The 18,315-nt window shown below is 33.6% G+C and overlaps 1 long non-coding RNA gene across 1 annotated transcript in view; it reads right to left on the bottom strand.

Moving 5' to 3' along the window:
- Nucleotides 1-3,892: 3,892 nt before the first annotated feature.
- The window catches only part of LOC141278298 (uncharacterized), a 66,969-nt gene continuing 52,546 nt past the window's right edge, over nt 3,893-18,315 (bottom strand). The window contains exon 4 of the long non-coding RNA XR_012330754.1: nt 3,893-4,121. This is a non-coding gene — a long non-coding RNA (uncharacterized lncRNA). The remainder of the gene's footprint in view (nt 4,122-18,315) is intronic.

The raw sequence follows: 18,315 nt of genomic DNA, 5'->3' as shown, positions 1-18,315 counted from the left end.
AATTTTGGTTTAGAATCTGTATACATTAGAATTCCTCCAGGTAACGTAATATATATACTGTTACTGCTGAAAAGAAAGCAAAATAGCACCTTAGGTAAGTTACTCTCAGTCTCAGCTTCCATATCTGTAAAATGGGAAAATAATACATTGTGAGGATTGAACAAAATGGCACATATACAAATGGTGTCTGGCAGATAGATGTGCTTACTCAATAAAATGATGTCAATTCCTATTAGACTATAATCTGCCACTACTTCTACTGACATAGCATTGTCCCTTAATTCTACTGCCTGAACACTCTTACTCCCTACTTTCTATACCATTAAGATGAATATTTTTAATAAAATTAATATAGGCTGATTTTTTTAAAAACTGTTATAAAGATATGTGAAAAATAAATAAAATCCTTCCTATTGTCATCACCTAGAGATAACTATTGTTCACATTTTGGTAACACCATTCCAGGCTGATTTCTATTTCTATGTCTTCATAAATATATAAATGTTTTATTAAACATAGAATACTTAAAACCTGATTGTTTATTTAATAACTTATTATACCTCCTCTATATAAATACACATACCTCTTTCTCTATCTATCTGTCTATCATCTATCTATCTATCATCTCCCTATCTACCTCTCTCTGCCTCTGAGAGAAAATACAAAGGAATAATATACAATATATGTATATATGTATCTATTTATATATTCATGAAATTACCCAAACTTTTAGTATACATGGGATTATAATTTCTATGCTAAAGTTATGTACTGTTTTATAGATATTAATACATATTGCTAAATTGCAACAGTATACAAAATGACCATTTTTTCACACTTAAAAAATCTGAGCATTAATATAAAAATTCACTGATTTGCTGAGATAAAACTGAGATTTTATTGTTTTAATAGGCATTTTTGTTTATTAGTGAGATTAAACATTATCCATACACTTATGTTCAGTTGTTTTGTTGTATAATTTTGTCTCTAATGAAAAGCTAATTTTAAACTAAAGCTACCTACATGTTTACCTTTCAAACATTGTTTTTTTTCTAAGTTATAGTATGCAGCAAATAAATTAAAAACAAACATTCAGTAAGGTGTTTTTAGAAGCTGACAGCATAATATATTTTAAAAAGAAAAAGTAAAGCTGGGAGAACCACCAAGCGCACAGTGCCTTAGAGCTCCTCACTATAATATACTGAAACACTTGCAAGCATGAAGACAAGGCTGAGTTATCATAAACACTTAAAGTTAAATATTAGGAAAAAATAAAATTATGTATTAGATTTTAGAAATATTTTCATCTAAATTGTTAGCACTTGGTAGTTGGAAAGTTGATATTCAGTAGTCTAGAAATTTCACTTATGTGAATACTTTATTCCTATGATGAAAGATAAAGCATTGATTTATTTTATTCTATTGTTACAAAATTACTTTGTATACATAAAATACATACATACAGTTTTATGACCACAGAATATAATTTGGCATATATGTCAAAATGGTATTTGGACTTCTCAACTCCCATATATTTCCATAATACTGTAAACAAGAATATAGTATAAACTGGAGGAGGTCCAAATTACTTCTTCTTAACTCTAAATTTTCACATAATATTTCCTTTTCGCTAAGTGAAAATGCACTAATTTTCTTTAAAAAAATTGATTTTTACCATCATGGTAAAAAACATCGCTTAGAAGAAAACCTAGTGTATAGTAAAAACTCAAGACATTTGTTGAATAAATAGCATTAAAGCAAAGTGACATGTTTATTTTTATGAACAAGAACATACTAAAATCAAATGATTACTGTTAACTAAAAATATTTAGAGTCATTAATCAAATATTTGATAAAGTATTGTTTATATTTCTTGCATATATAATAAATTAATTACACTATGGATATGAAAAGCATGCAGTATGATCTTACATAGGCTAAGATTTAAAACCCCTAGGTTTTAGTCCTGTGGCTCCTCTAATAATTATGTGATATTGAACAAACCACTTAACCTTCGTATCATTTTCTCCAGCTGGAAAACAGTAATAATAGTAACTCCCTATGCAGCACAGACGGTTGTTGTAAAGATAAAATGAGATAATAGATGTAGGAGTGCTTTCAAATATAAAACTTACATAAATGTAGGATAATATATAGATGTGGTCAGACAAAAGGAGAATCAGAACAAGCCCACAAAGGCAAAATAGCTAAATCTGACTGCAATGCTTTCAACTCTGAATAGAGTTAGATAAGGAAAAATAACCTAAATAAATCCTGAAGGAACTAGGTTTCCTTTTAAGAAGAAGCAATTTGAAATAGATAACCTCTAAATGTCCATGTTGTACTCTGGATACCAGCCAAAGAACCTAAGTATTTCTAAACAGGAATAGGTGGGAGACTGGAAGTTCGAAGTCTGTGATTATTTTGTCTTACAAGGTGAATTTATTCCCTCGTGTCCCACATAAATGCACATGTAACTGACAAAGGAAATCTCAGTTATAGTAACAGTTTGCCCACACTAGTATAGTGATCTAGAACAATTATTTTTCTTAATCTCTGAAGGCTTCATCTTTCACATGAGAAAAATGAAGATTATATATACACTATTTCCATAGAAACTTCCAGAATTAAAGATATACACATATATAAAGTATGGAGGCATGCATATATGTGAAAACTTTGAAAATATGTATATTACAAACATTCAGAAATATAAATTCAGAAATCCCCTACACTATTGATTCAGCAATATTGCTAAGCACCTAAACGTTGCCAAGCATTGAGCTAGATCCGACCGATACCAAAATAAATAACCAGTTTATGGCACTCTATAGGAGGGGATGGCTCTCAATAGGAGGGGATATTTCAATAAACAAATAATACAAAAGTATGTATATATTTATGAATTATATTTGAAAAAGTGTCCAATTCCTGGCTCTTACCACTTAGTCCCAGAATATTAAAACTGAGCACTTTTAAAAAGTTGAAATGTTTTTAGGTTGCTTTTTAATTTACAGGAAAATAAAGATTTAAAAGGTACTTTCAACATTCAGAAGAAAGGCTTATATATGTATGTTCAATTGCCGATGGACTAGAGATGATGGCATTGTCTGTCCAAAATCTTATATTAGTACCATAGAACTTTTTGTCATATTATAAAATAGGTGTATGCCAATTGAGTTTGACTTTGTTTAAACTTTGGAACTAGAGTCACTTTCAAATCAAAATAAAAAATAATTACAATTAAAATGTAAGCCTTTTAAAAATAAAGTTAAATTTCACATACAAATGGTTCTGGTTTAACAAAGCTAATTACTTTTTTACCTTGCTGATTCCTTTATTACAGTAGGATTTATCAACTTTACTGGTTTCTAGAATCAAATTATTCTCATTTTTAAATTATTGTTGCTTTTGTTTTTTTCAATTGCTAAACAAATTAACCCCTTAAACAGCGTACAGTTTTTAAAAGTGTTACTTTAATCATCTACCTTGAAAATGCTCTCTTTCTGCTTGTGTTTCCTCTCTATAGTTATCAATAGTCTGATTGAAAACTATTGGCACTGTACAACTTGGAGATCATTTTGATTAACACACTAAACTTAAATTGGAATTAATCTCTTTGTTTCCCTGATGTTTTTTCATAGAAATAGCTAAGAGAGTATCACAGAGACACTGGTGTCTTACATGCATTATAATATACTTTCAAATAAGGGTAGATTGTTGATACAAACATTGTGCTACAAGGAATGTGTCCTAATTTCTGAAACATAATTATTTTCTTAATGTTTCTGGGAAGCATCAAAAAAGTATCTAAGGTTATAAAGCAGAAACTAACACACCACTGTAAAACAATTATACTCCAAAAAAAGTAAGTTCATCGACCTACCTAGCTTCTCCAGTAGTGTTTAAACAGCCACTTAAAACAGCACGCAGGGGCTTCCCTGGTGGCGCAGTGGTTGAGAGTCCGCCTGCCGATGCAGGGGCCACGGGTTCGTGCCCGGGTCCGGGAAGATCTCACATGCCGCGGAGCGGCTGGGCCTGTGAGCCATGGCCAATGGGCCTGCGCGTCCAGAGCCTGTGCTCCACAGCGGGAGGGGCCACAACAGGGAGAGGCTCGCATACTGCAAAAAAAAAAATGCACACAGATTTCCAGATCCAACAGAATGACAGATGAGAATCTGGAGAATGAACCAGATAAAATCCAATGAAAGGAATAATAAAAAAATAGGAAAAATTAAAATGTATCAAAGAATTCACAGTGGTTAAAAATTAGTGAAAAGAGGAACCCATGAATTTTAATCTTTCCATGAAGTGTTTGGCCAAATCCAGATTTCCTTGATTTTCCACTGATGATTTCATGGAAGAGGAAACAGGATATAAAGCCTAGAACCTGATAAGGTAGGGAATGTAATAAGAAAGGCTCTATATCAAGGTAAGACCTCAATGGACACACCACCACTGTAATGGTGAAGTAAAAATGAAGGTGCCACAAAGAAGAGAAGAGGAAGAAAAGCTGACTGTCTCAAACTTGGCACTAAGTAAAAGGAACAGACAAACAAAATTTCTCCCCTAAGAATTTGTTGCAGTCATATCAGTCCTCTAATATATAGTAACTATTGTCTGAAAAGCCTCATGAGGGAAATTTAATTTTAAATGTCTCTGGCTTGTTATTATTTGAGGGAGTCAACAGAAGCAAGCATGAATCCTCTTGGAAGAATATAATTTTAACCCAAGTAGGAATGTATTCCCATACAAAAACTTTTATGGTAAATAAGCAGCTTACATTAAAAAAAAAAAAAAAAAAAAAAAAAAAAACACAGGGGAAAAGGTACCATGGATGATATCTAAAAGAACAGACTAACAGCCGATTCATATCCTTAAAGACTAGATATTAAAATTATCAGCAATCAAATATAAAATAAGTATGATTAATATGAAAAAATAAATATAAGACAAGCTCAAAAATTCAAGCAAGGAAAAAGAGTCCATAAAGGGTATCCAATCATACTGAAAAAGAGCAAAACATAACTCTTAAAATGTAAAATATTATTAAAATGCAAAACTAACTGGACATATTTAAGAGCATAATGTTCATTGGTGAAGTGAGAATTATTGAATTGAAACACAGAACCAAAGAATTTATGTAAAAGAAACATTCAAACAAACCAATGAATGGAAAATTTTAAAGATAGTTTAAAATGCTCCAATGTACTAGAACTTTGAATTTCTGAAGAAAAATATGATAAAGAGATGAGGCAATTGTCAGAGATCATGGCAAAGAATTTTTCAGGCTTATGGGAAAGCACTAAACCTGAGTCCAAGAAAGCCAAATGAAATTCTAGTGTTATAAATAAAAATAATCACATCTGTATCATGGAGAAATTACAGAACATCAAAGACAAAAAGAAGATATTAAATGTAACCAGAGAAAAAAGAAAGATCCAATACAAAGGAAAGCAATAAAACTGACAGCTGACTTCTCAACAGCAACAATGGAAGACAAAACATGGCATATTTTCAATCCTCTCTAATGTCTGTATTGGAAGAATATATAGTTCTCTCTATTGCAAGTGGGAGAGCCAACTGGTACAAACACTTTAGAGAACTCTCAGACAATTTCTTAAAAAGTTAAATGTATATCTATCCAGCAATTGCATCCCTAGACATTTATCCAAGAGAAATGAAAATATACATGCACAGAAAGACTTGTACACAGATGTTCATAACAGGTATACATGAAATCCCAGTACTTCTGCAAGGCTAAGGACAGAGGCATCTGCATAGCTTCCGAACCCCCAATACTGCCCCAAACAATGAAAAGAAGATAAAATTAAATTCTACATAAAACTATGTCTTCAACACCATTTGCAGATAGACAATACTAAAACATCAAAACAACTATAAGCAAAAAAAGAAAAATCACCACAACCCTCCATACCTTCTCTCCTGTTCCCACTCCACCCCTGCCCTGTTGCAGGGCTTTGAGGCAAGCAAAGGCAGACCTAGAAAAACTCCAGGGAGGAAAAAAGAGGAAACTAACGAAGAGTTCTGAGGGGGAATCAAAACAAGTTTCAGGAATATTAAGTTCACCCAAAATACTAAAAAGTGTCCAGGCAGATCAGAGCATGGACAATAGGGAAGGAAGTTCAAAGTACACATGATTTAAGAGCTCAGGTTCAATCTAAAAGGGGTACTTTTCAAAATATATAGCTTCTGGGGAAGAAAATAGAACAAAGAAGAATGGGAAAATCACTCTTTGCCAATTGAGTGGTGAAGGGGAAAAGGAAAAAAAAAAGTATATATATATATATATATATATATATATATATAGCCTAGAGTAAAATAATTTTTGCCTATTTCCCTCATAAAAGTGAACACAGCCAATTGAAGTATCACACAACCAAGGGGGAAGGAGGCCTGTCATTTAGGAAAGCTTTTCTAGGTCTTCCTTGGCTTGCCTCAAAGTCCTAGCTGTATATGTATACATGGGGGAAATCTAGGCTATGTCATAACAAAAGAGAACCATAAACCAGAGGACTTATAACCTCTGTTTCACCACACCAATACAAAAACAAATAAACAAACAAAAAGACAAAGTACCTGGACTATGCTCTACTAATAAATTAGGATGACATTAAGCTAGGAATCTTTTAAGACACCTAAATACCTTAAAGAGGAAGTTCAATAAATCCATATTAAACTATTGTAAAATATCAGGAAACAAAATGTCACATAGGTTAACTGAATAAAATCCTCCCTCCTGCAAAATAACCAGGAAGCAGAAGAAAATGAAAAAAATCAACATTCCAAATATGATTAAATATGCTCAACTCAGCCTTCAAGGATATGAGAAAGCAACTTGAATTAGAAATTCAAATACAATAAACAGAAACAAACCTAAATAGAGAGAAGTGATAAAAAGAAGTTGATTGAACTCAGGAAAGAAATGAAAAAACAAAAACAAAATTAATTCAGAAATAAAGAATAAATCACAAAGTGCCCAAAGGAAAATGGACTCAAATAGAAATTGAATAAGGGGCACTGAAAGGCAGAAAAGCAACCAAGAAAATAAAAATCATAAAATTAAAGAAGTAAAAAGGCTTAGAAAGTAGAAGAAATGGAAGACCAGCAAAGAAGGAATAATATTCTTATTATGTGAGTCCTTAAAGGAGTAGAACAAAATGATGGATAGAGCAAATACTTAAAACTATAATGCAAAATGATGTCCATTTTTCTTCCTAAATGGCAGGCCTCCTTCCCCCTAGTTGTGTGACTCTTCAATTAGCTGCATTCATTTTTATGTGGAAAACAGTCAAAAATTATTTTACTCAATCAAATAAGATGATCTTAATTCCCTTCATATTTATAAAATTTTATGTTTTTCAAAACATACAAACATTTTAAACTATTACCTACAATTCTGTAAACTGGAGAATGTGCTATTCCCATTGAGTGGATGGGGGAACTTGGCATGATAGAGTGAGACCTTGCTTAGGGTCTTCAGCTAGATAATCACAAACCTGGTTCTAGCAGTCACATGTTGAATTCTGCTCCCCAACACTCTTTAAAACACATGGATGTAGTCACTGTACTGAATCAGTCAATATATGTTGAGTTTATACAATGTGGTAGCAATTGAACCAAGTCACAGGCTGTCCAAGCTCTCTTCAAAGATCCTTTCTGTGTTATCATGCAGCTATATCGTTGCTGCTCTTAGTGTTTTTCTTAGATCCCCTTAAAAAATGAATGCTCTAACCAGAAATTTTAGCATCTCACTTTTCCAGGCCCTATATCAGATTCATCTACTATGGCTTCTCATTGCAGAAAAATGTGTTATTGGGGGGTTTTTTTGCCTCTACCCTCCCTTATTACAACTGATTTTGCCAGGTAGAGCAGCAACAACTATAAAAAATTCTTTTATTTTTTTCCTATCAAAAAACAGTTATTCAATTTACCAGAGTTAAGAAAAGTTGGAGTTGTTTTTTTTTTTTTTTGGTCTCACGTGGCTGGGTCACAATGATTTCACACACACACGCACACATACACACCCAAAAACCTGTTTCAAATATATTTTTCTTCATTTCTAGTCTCAAGGAGTTTTTTTAAAAGTCACGTTCTATTGACATAATAATCAGTCTCTATTTTAAGAGTTCAATCTCTATTATCACCTACTTAAGAACAAATTAGCTACTATATAATCAATGGAAACTAAAATTTAAGATGTAGGAGTTTCAAATGTCTATTACAGCTAACCAAATGTGAGTTCCTACTGAGACCCACACTACATGTAGAAGAAAAGGTGTGGTTTATGCATAAAAAAGTTGTTTTTGTATCCAAAAATACAGCTCAAATCAGTCTGAAACTCTCATCTTAAAGGATGGTTCTGAATTTCTGGCAGCATAGTAGATATTTTCTGTTGAAGAGCTCAAAGCAACCACTGTCTCATCTGTGTTTTCTTCCCCTGTATTTAATCAGTCACTAAGTCTATCAATTGTTTTTCAAGTTTTTCTCACTTGAACCCTTTGTTTTCATCATTACCACCATTCTAGCCCTCACTGCTTCACAACTGGACTGCTAATTCATTTCCCTATTTTTAGTCTCTTTTTCCTCCAATAGACTATATGTACTGCCACAAGAGCAAGATCAATGTCGCCGAGACACTACTTTCCCATTGTCTACGCGATGCAGGTCAAATGCTTAAAACTGAAATTTAAGACCCTTGTAGTCCAATTCCAACCTGGCTTCCTCACTTTCAACTTTTACATAAGTCCTTCTCCAACTAAACTAGGATAGTCAAACCAACTCACTACACTATGTTCCATTGTAAACTCTTATGTAAAAGAAATACATCGGCTAGAATAATTTGAGTTGATTGATAGCAACTGAGCACTCAATTCAAAACTACTTAAATAGTAAGTGGCTTATTATCTCACCTAACAAGAATTCTGCAACCGTTTTTTTCAGCTTTGTTTTTAATAGCTCAATGACATCAACGACACGTTATTTCCAACCTTCTGCTTAACCATGCTTGCTATATTAACCTAAACCTTCACAGATTGGAACTATGTAAGCTCCCATCTCTCAATCACTCACTTGGTAAGAAGAATGAAGTCACTTTTAATAGTTTAGACAAGCTAAGATTCACCCACTGTAGTTGGGGAGGTACCAGGATCCTTTAAAAGACAAAGACACTACAGAGAAAAATCAGGGCTCAGTTAACAAGACCGTCTGTTAGAAAGGCTAAGATCAATTGGCCATTAAGAGTCTACCTCGCCCTTGAAATTCTTGTGTCAATTACATATTTATTGATTAATATTTATAAAAGTTAAATTGGCTTTAACTATTATAGCAGTAGACTGCCTAAAAGAGATAATGTATTGGTTAGCTGCACAATAAGAAGGAGTTTATCTGATTAAAACTTATATAACCCATTACCGTTAATATAAAGAAATACACATACAAACACACATACACAGACACACACACACACACACACACACACACACACACACACACACACACACCCCTAAACAGAAAAACCAACAAAGACTTGCAAAATTTAGCCATATTTACAAGACATATTCTGTCAGATGAGCTCTAGATGAGCTCAGTTTGAATGAGGAAACTGGATTTATAGGAGCAAATGGTATGCAGGATCCCATTAGAAGTACTAGAAGAGCACATGAGAACTCAGCCTCCATTATAATTCTATTGGCAACATCAGATTCCTTCAAAAATAAATCTGAAGGCACTTTCTTTCAAGGTAACTTTCTTGTTAAGCCCGAATCTGCTACTTCTCTTACCCATTTATTCTTTTATTTTCAGGACTGTGTTTTAAGAAACATTCAGAACTCCCCAGGAAATTCTTTAACTCAGCAGAACCTGTCAGAATGGGAGCTTGTCAACTTACCCAGCTGCAAATAGTGAGCCATTATTTTGCTATCACCTTCTTTAGTATTCTCTGTGAGAATTATTGTATCATATGTGATATGAGCTCATGGGCACCACAAAGAAAAAAATATTACAAAAGATTTGTAAAAAATATCTTATGTGGATATAGCTTTTATAGTAATTAAAAAGTAAAGAAATAAAAAGACAGAAATATGTCTAATTGGGAAATGTATTGACACCTCTGTAGGAAATGGTCACATTAGAGCTATAAACAACTGAGAGAATGCTTTTTCTTTAATTTTCTGTCCTTAGAGTCCCTGTTTTTTTTTTCTTTTCCTTTTTTTTTTTTCGCTCTTTTTATTTATTTTTCCAGGAAAATAATGCATGTACTCAAAGCCTTAGATAAAATTCTGGAAAACAAATTCCACTCCAAATAACAGCAATATTAAAGATGCCCCACTTTGGATTCTTTGCTACATGCTAGCTATTGCCATGTGGAAACAAGATGTCTACCCTCCATATCTCTAGCCTACTGAAGTTGTACTAAGGTATCTGTAGAAGGATGAATTCTGACAACGAGGACCAAAAAATATGAACCCTACAGCCTCAGACTTCATATGCTTTTGTGTACCAGTGGAAGCAATTTACATTAATACTCCAAATATCTGTAGTATCCTCATTTATTTGACTTGCAGGTGGACTTCTCTTTTCTGAGTTTTTCCTCTACAATTTTTTCCAATTTTTTTGTCTGCTAACCTGCCTCCACACATCAAGCTGTTTTTTGGATACTGTTGTCACCAGTGAGAGAAGCTAGAACTGAGGGGTATTTCTCTGGGCCAGATGCCTCAGTGGTGGTTCACAATCAATTGCTGAAGCCAACTGGACATTATTTGTACCAGAACTTCATCAGTACCACCTACCTCAGAGTGAGAATCAGTACTCTGACTTTTTGTATTACATTTCATCAAGGGCTGTCCTACAGCAAAGCAGCCTAGAGCCCAAAGATTTGTACCCTTCTAATCCATAAAGTCAATTCCCAAGAGCCCTCAAATGTCAAAGAGATGCCTGGGTCATGATGTGCTCTGCTGTCCCCAACATGCTGTGTAAGAACTCACACACCCCTCTAAGATACAGGCCTTGACCTTGGACACACTCTGTCAGACTCCTTTTATGGTGAGTCCTTTCTCAAGGCCCACACTTCTTTCAGTCCTGCTTTCTTTAAGATAGCCCAAATACATCTCATATTTTATCTTTTTCGAAACATAATTATAAACAATGACGTAGTATTAACTTCTCACAGACTTGGGTCAAATTCAGTTCAATCTCATTTGTGACCCTGGGTAAATCGTTTACTATCCCAAAGCCTCAGTTTCTGTTTATGATAATAAGGAGTAAAACTTCTCTCACAGCGTTGTTGTCAAGATCAAACGCAGTACATTCTGCTTCTAACACCATCTCTAACATATTCTAAATACCAAATTTTACATTTTTTTATCCTAGAAGCTTTCCAAATGCAAAAGAAAATCAGTGATGTATGAGCATATAAGAAGAAAACAGGGCTGTTTCTGACCCTTTTTATCAAAAGTTTCTGGGCTTTGTACCTGCCCAGACAATATGCCTGAGATGTGCTGTCATAATAATAAATAGCACAAATTACAAATTGGTTTTGATATTTAACTGAGTTTTTAATTCTACTGGAAGATTGGGAAACAGTCACTACAATATTGGATCTATTTGAAAGTAGAAATAATTTAATAAACCTTAAGCGAGTCTAAAACATATATTAAAACTTGTCTTTTGACTGCTGTAGTCTTTAAAAATATCTATTGAAAGAGCAGATGACTCACAGAAATTAAGAAAATATTAACAATAATTAAATGTGTGAACCCACCAAAAACAGGTTCCATTCCTTTACAACACATGTACATGCAAACACACACACACTTGCATTAAACTCCATCACTTACACATAATCTATTCTTCAAATTAGGTTTATAAAGAAAACATAGCAACATCTTTTAATAGTTGATTTTAAGTTATTGGTAACATTATTGTTGTAATTGATTATGATTGAGAAACCTGCTGGAACTTGGAATAAACTGACTCTGTTGCACCTACACTTTCTTGTTTGAACACCATGATATGTGGCACATCTGACTTATTTACACCCATTTAATAGGGTTATTTTTGTGTATTTTTTTTTACTTTTCAGAGATTCTTAATTAAATAAGACCAAAAATACTGGATAACTCTAGAAACTGACAACAGAGAGAGAGAATAACCACCAATAAAAACAGGCCACGTAGTCCATCACATTGACTGAAAAACTCTTGCAAATATGGAATCATTATGTTTTAGAAAGTTTCAGGCAAGCTAGGGAGATCCCAGTGGAAACAGGGTTTATCTGTCAGCTGCCTTCATCAGAAAAGGGGCAGATCTTCTAAAATGTATGCATTTGGCAGCCATATTATGATTGGTCCCCCAAATGAGAAAGTCAATCATCTTTTAACTTGAGCAAAGTCTGATCCTGCTGTCTAGAGATCTTTTTCAAAAATAACATTTTCCAATTTTTAATGTAAAAAGTATTATAAATCTTATCACATACTTTCCACTAGTTACTTACTGGTTGATATTTGAATTTCACTTCCCTGACCCTTCAATACAGTCAAAATAAATAATAGCTTATCCTCAATAGTGAATGATATTATTTCTGCAAAATTTAATCAACTGCTACAAAACACACACTGGTTTCCATCTGTGTTTGACTCTTACTGTGTAAAACTTATTCCACTTTGGCAACAGAAGTTTAAGAGATGCTCTTAAATGTGAACTTTCCATTTCCTATCCAGGTGTTTTTTAACAGTGTTCCAATGTAATATTAGCATTTTTCTATCTCAACAACCTAAAAGTAAGCTCTCATAATATTTGCCCAGTTAATAATGCTCTACAGAAATATATACTATTTTCCTCCAATACAATCACGGAAACATATTTATGCAGCATTGCATTTTAAAATGCTCTCGATTGATTCCTCCACAGAGCTTGCTTGTCCCAGCGCTTTGTTAACCTACCCAGTACAGTACAGTGTATCAGACAACTTTGCCTTGCGTTGTCAATTAGGAAAAAAATAATAATAGTAACAAAAATAGTCTGCCTTCCAAATTCTCAGCTGCCCCAATGCTGAAAACCAATGATGTGTAGAAAAGAAAAACCCTCATAACTCCTTGCCTGATAAATGAGTAGGGAGAATTTGACAGATCAGAACGAGAGGAAGCAGCCTAAAACATTTGGCACCATGTGCGTCTGGCATACAGAGACTGCCTGTCAAATGCCTATGACTCCATACAGCAGCTAGGGACCCTATGGAGCAGCAGATGGGCCATTAAGGTAGTATTAATGTAGATGCCATCAGTTTTCAGTTCTGACTGGGACATACTCTTTAGAACTATGAGCAGCTGCTGCCATTTATTGTGACAGCTTCCTGCTAACTTTTGCCAACTGGCACAATCTGACTCTTTGTACCTGAGCTATTAAATGTGTGACTTCCACCATTTTATTCCTCCAGAGAACGCTTTTAATAATCCTCTAAAGAAGAAATGAAGCATTTATCACTAAAGTGAATATACATACCATGCCGTTCTATTGTATAAGACTCATTAATGTAAGGTCTATGAAGTATACAGTGTACTTCATAGACCTTATATTAACACACTTTTAGTAAAACCAAACATAGATCTTTTCATATGTATGGAAACGTTCAAGTGAAAATGATCACTCATACTAAACCTAAATCTTTAATGTAATATTTTTTAATGCAATATTGATGTACTTAGCTATGAAGTAACTGGAAACTTTTATCTTTTGAAATATTTTTTCTCTGATGAGCAAATTTTTAAAAAAACTGTCACATGAAATATAGTAGTAAATTAACAAACCAAAAGTAAGTTATTTCGTGGCTAAGTATAGGTAAATATCTTCATCTCAAAAGGTTCAGATACACCTGGTGGTTTATTTAATATGTGTAAAGAAATTTTAGGTGTATGAATGGATTTAAAAGCTTGTGTCTGTACTATAGATCATGCACAATGCATTATAAAGGATGGTAATTGTGTATTTATCACCTGCAGAATAATTCTAACAGAATGTGCGACCAAACTATTGGCGAAGCAGCACTCTGCTGCCTTGCTTTCACCCAGCTAGACTTCTAGGGATACACTGCATCATTTTTTATTATGTCGAACAAGAAAGCTCACAGTACAGCACAGCATACGGTTTGTCAGACAATAAAAACTGCACCAAGACATTATAAAAATGGTTGGCAGACATATTCATTATGCTGAGCTAACGTCTTTTCTGCTTCAGATATCTCTACAACCTGACCAGTAATCTATGTATGAGATTTCTAAACAACTCTCACCCACTCAATACAATATTTCATAGGAAGGTCTGTCTGTGTATTTATACATGTGCTCACACACATGTGCATACACACATGCTCACACACATAGACAAATGTTAAATCTCAAGGCAGCTAAACTTCCTAAATTCATTTAGATATGTGCAATAAAGAAAATGCCCCTATCAGAAAGCATAATAGAGGAAAGTTTCAAAAATGTTGACATTAATACAGCTTTTGAAATGCCTAAGATGTATGAAAGACATAATACAAAAATGACATTTAAAATGCTCCATGTTAACATGTAAAGGAAATATGTGAAATAATGATTGTTTATATAGAGCAAAGGATAGTTAGAGAACTGGCATCTAGATGTTAAGGCACTCTCAGTGACTCCCACATTTTCTTTCTTGAACAAATCTATGATGTTTGACGGAATATCAGAAGCTTCCTTTACTACCTGTGAGTGAGTGAGAGAGTGTGTGAGTGTGTGTATGTGTGTTTGTGTGTGTGTTTTCACATGCCTTTACTTGCCTTTGCGTATTATTTCTAACGGAGTTGAAAGGTATTTACTTCTGGGAAACTCCAAAGACTGGAACATTATATTATAGAAATGGACCTGAAGAATAATATTACTGAAAGTGAGCGTGATTTACAAGAGCTCAATGAAAACTAAACTTGTTATGTTAAAACCTAGAACTTGACTATAAAACAAACATATTAAAGTTCTACTTAAAAGTTACATGATTTATTATTGTTGTTTTAACATTTCAGTTACCACACTGTATTTTTTCCCTTTACCTAAGCGTACTGAAATCACAAGACAACATGAACTTGTTTTGAATGTTTTAACAAGTAGTGGCATAAACGATGAAGTTATTTTGCAGTAGCTAACTTGTATCAGCCTTTCATAGGTTAACAAAAAGGAACCTTGCTTAATGCTGTAAAAAACTGGCAAAATCTGAAATGATTTTTGAAACTTCTCCATTTTTTACTTTGACTTGGTATCAAGTTAATGATGCCACTATATGATAAACATTTTGAAAATAATCTAATAATGTATTGGGAAAAAATTAACATCAAAACATGAGCACTGCTCACATTTAGCACCTGTAGCAGTGTTCCCTCAGAGGGGTATTTAACTAAGCTTCTGCAGAGAGGGGTACTCTGTTTCTTCATGTGGAAACCAAAACCCAAGAAATGAAACTACCATAGTGTCTCTGTTGTATGAAAAGAATAGATCCATGACCAGAGAATCTGGAAAGCAATTCTTTTAAGAGGAATTGAGAGTTTTAGAATGCTGTGCTGATATAATAAATTTGGAAATGATCCCAGAGAATTACATCACACATGTATTTCCAAGGAAAACTAAATTCAGAAAGAGCTACATGAAGTTTATATTATTGGCCTTATTTGAATACTACTGCTTTAGAGTGGTGATTTCGTATTTTTAAAGGTGTATCTTATACATGTTATTTTCAAGGAAAAATCTAATACAATATTTTAACAAAAAGCAAAGGATAGAAAGGCTATCTATTCCAATAAATTATTACATAATTATTTGTAATATATAATTCTAAATAATAAAATGATCTCTGGATAAGAAATTCTATTTGTTTTTGTGATCAGGGTCAGAAAATACTGATATTTTCAAGACTCATGATTTAAATGTTTATTGAAGAACTAAGAATAAGCAACATTACCTTTCAGATTCTATCTGCAAGGATAGATTTGTAAATCACTGCAGTATCATATGTGGTAATGCTGTAACATCAATGAATATATGTAATGTCAAGTATTTTCATCAATGACATGTTTCACACACAATGGTGAAAATGTTTTACTAAAAGTCTATCCAAAGAATCTAAAATCTTTGAAACTCCGAGGAATCTTTCCATAGAGGAATTACTTGTATTCAATATTTCTAATCTGGTTCAAACTGCTATTGTCACTATTATCTGAATAGAAATATTTTACTGAAATATGAAAAGCATGTAAAAAGGTAAAGGTCTTAAAGAGAGAATATACTTTAAGAGTTATTTTTATTAGAAATAAATGAACCTCTACTGTGACTTTTTTTAAGTTAGCAGATTTGGTCTTAATTAATAAAATGAATTTAGCCCCTTATGTTTTGGTTTTATAACCTATAGGAACAGGAAAACTTCATTGCCCATTTTAGATGTTTGTAATAAATTAAGATCATACAGTACTTGAATATAAAATGTGACAGACATTATTAATAATATTAATAATAAGTACCAAAATCATGGAATACATCCACAATCCCACCCAATCCATAAATAGGTACTGTTGATTTAATAAAATAGGCCAAAAGACAGTTTTTTAAAATACCTGTTTCTCTTTATCAATCCACATGTTTTATGAATTTCAAAAGCATATCAATATCCTCTGTGGTTCAGCTACAGTAAACAGAAATAATTGGAACAGGGACAGCTAAATTATTAGAGATTTACTTGGCTAGAATAGTACACTTTAAAGTACAAAAAGTTCCATTGGTAGTGATTTCTCAGAAAATTAATAGGGTTACAATGCTTGTTTCTTCTTTTGACTTTTAACCTTCATGGGAATAGTTTATCTAGAAAGGTGTTATTAAAAACATACAGAAACTTGAAGTTAAAGCAAAATTACATCCATTTGCATGTTCTTGCTTAGCTCTTCACTCTTATCAGATAAGCTCAATAGTAAAAAATGCCTCAGTACACATAAAGGAATTTCAGTTATAATATTGATTTCCCTTGAATTTGAAAACTAAACTCTTGGGCTTTGAGTGATTTTTCTTCTTCACACAAACAACCACATACAGATGTGTACCATATGCAGATAAAGGGGAATAAAATTGAGATCCACTCCAATCATCTTTCACCAAACTATCTCTTCCCATTCTTTCATACTTCTACTTATAGCTTACTTCCTCTTGAAACCCTTACAAACCATCTTAACTAGTCTTAATTCAATTTATAACTTGGTCATATAAAGAAAAAAATGTTTACTTAGCCTAGAATCACTCTAGTCTTCCTCCTAACCCCCAAATTGGGGTTATCCGGAAGAAATAAATAAGCGAACAAGAAATAAAAAGGCTAATTTGTAAAGCCTAAACTAAGTAATGATATAAATTGTCTATTTAAGGAGTGATTATTGTCTTGAATAACAATTCTCAGTTTCTCTCCACTCCATGTTTTCCTTTGTAAGATGAAGTCCAGGCGTACCAAAGTGTCCGAGACACAGAAGTAGGGAAAGGTCAAGCCCTCAAAATGTCCACTGTCTCCTCCAGGCTCTAAGGTTATGGAGGTGCTGGCCGTGGAGGGGGAGCATCCTGATGGCACAACATAATCTGACCTCTTAGTCTCTTCGAGAAGAGGCAGCATCCCTGTATGATTTAGGCCTCATCTAGGCTTGTGCTGGTGCTACAAGAATTCTTTCATTTAATTTTAAACATTTGAATCTGTAGCCATCCGCAGCAAGGTCCTTCTGGTGAGCCGTATATTGGCCATTTCCTCTGTTATAATGTTGCATAAAAATTCGTCCCCCACGTTTTAGTGACCTGCAAATACAAATTTATTTTTCTTGCACCAAGGTTTGTGGTTTGGCTTGAGGGACTCTGCTTTAGGCTCTAGATCCTGTTCAGGTCATTTTCATGTGTTTTTTATTTGGAGGGCAGTGACTACTCAGATTAGGATCTTTTCATGATGAGTAGCAGAAGTGCAAGAGGAGTCAGTAAAAACATGATGCTTCCTAAATCCATGGCACAGACTAGCACATTGTCACTTCTGCCCAGAGTCCACTGGCCAGAGAAAATAATATGACCAAGCCTAAATCAATGGAGAGGAGCTGTATAATCCACAATTCTTGTCAGAAGCACCAAAAATTTAAATATTAGAGGGCATGAGTATATATTTCTATGACAGAAGCTAGTGACACATATTAGGAACAATAATTCAATTCACCACATCTCCTCTGGAAAACTCTCTAGCCTGATTACCATCTGCTCCTTGGTCCTGTCTACGTCT

This window comes from Tursiops truncatus, chromosome 3 (assembly GCF_011762595.2).
Source record: "Tursiops truncatus isolate mTurTru1 chromosome 3, mTurTru1.mat.Y, whole genome shotgun sequence".
Classification (NCBI taxonomy): domain Eukaryota; kingdom Metazoa; phylum Chordata; class Mammalia; order Artiodactyla; family Delphinidae; genus Tursiops; species Tursiops truncatus.
Note: the sequence above shows the minus strand (reverse complement) of the source record. Positions and strands in the feature narration are given on the sequence as shown.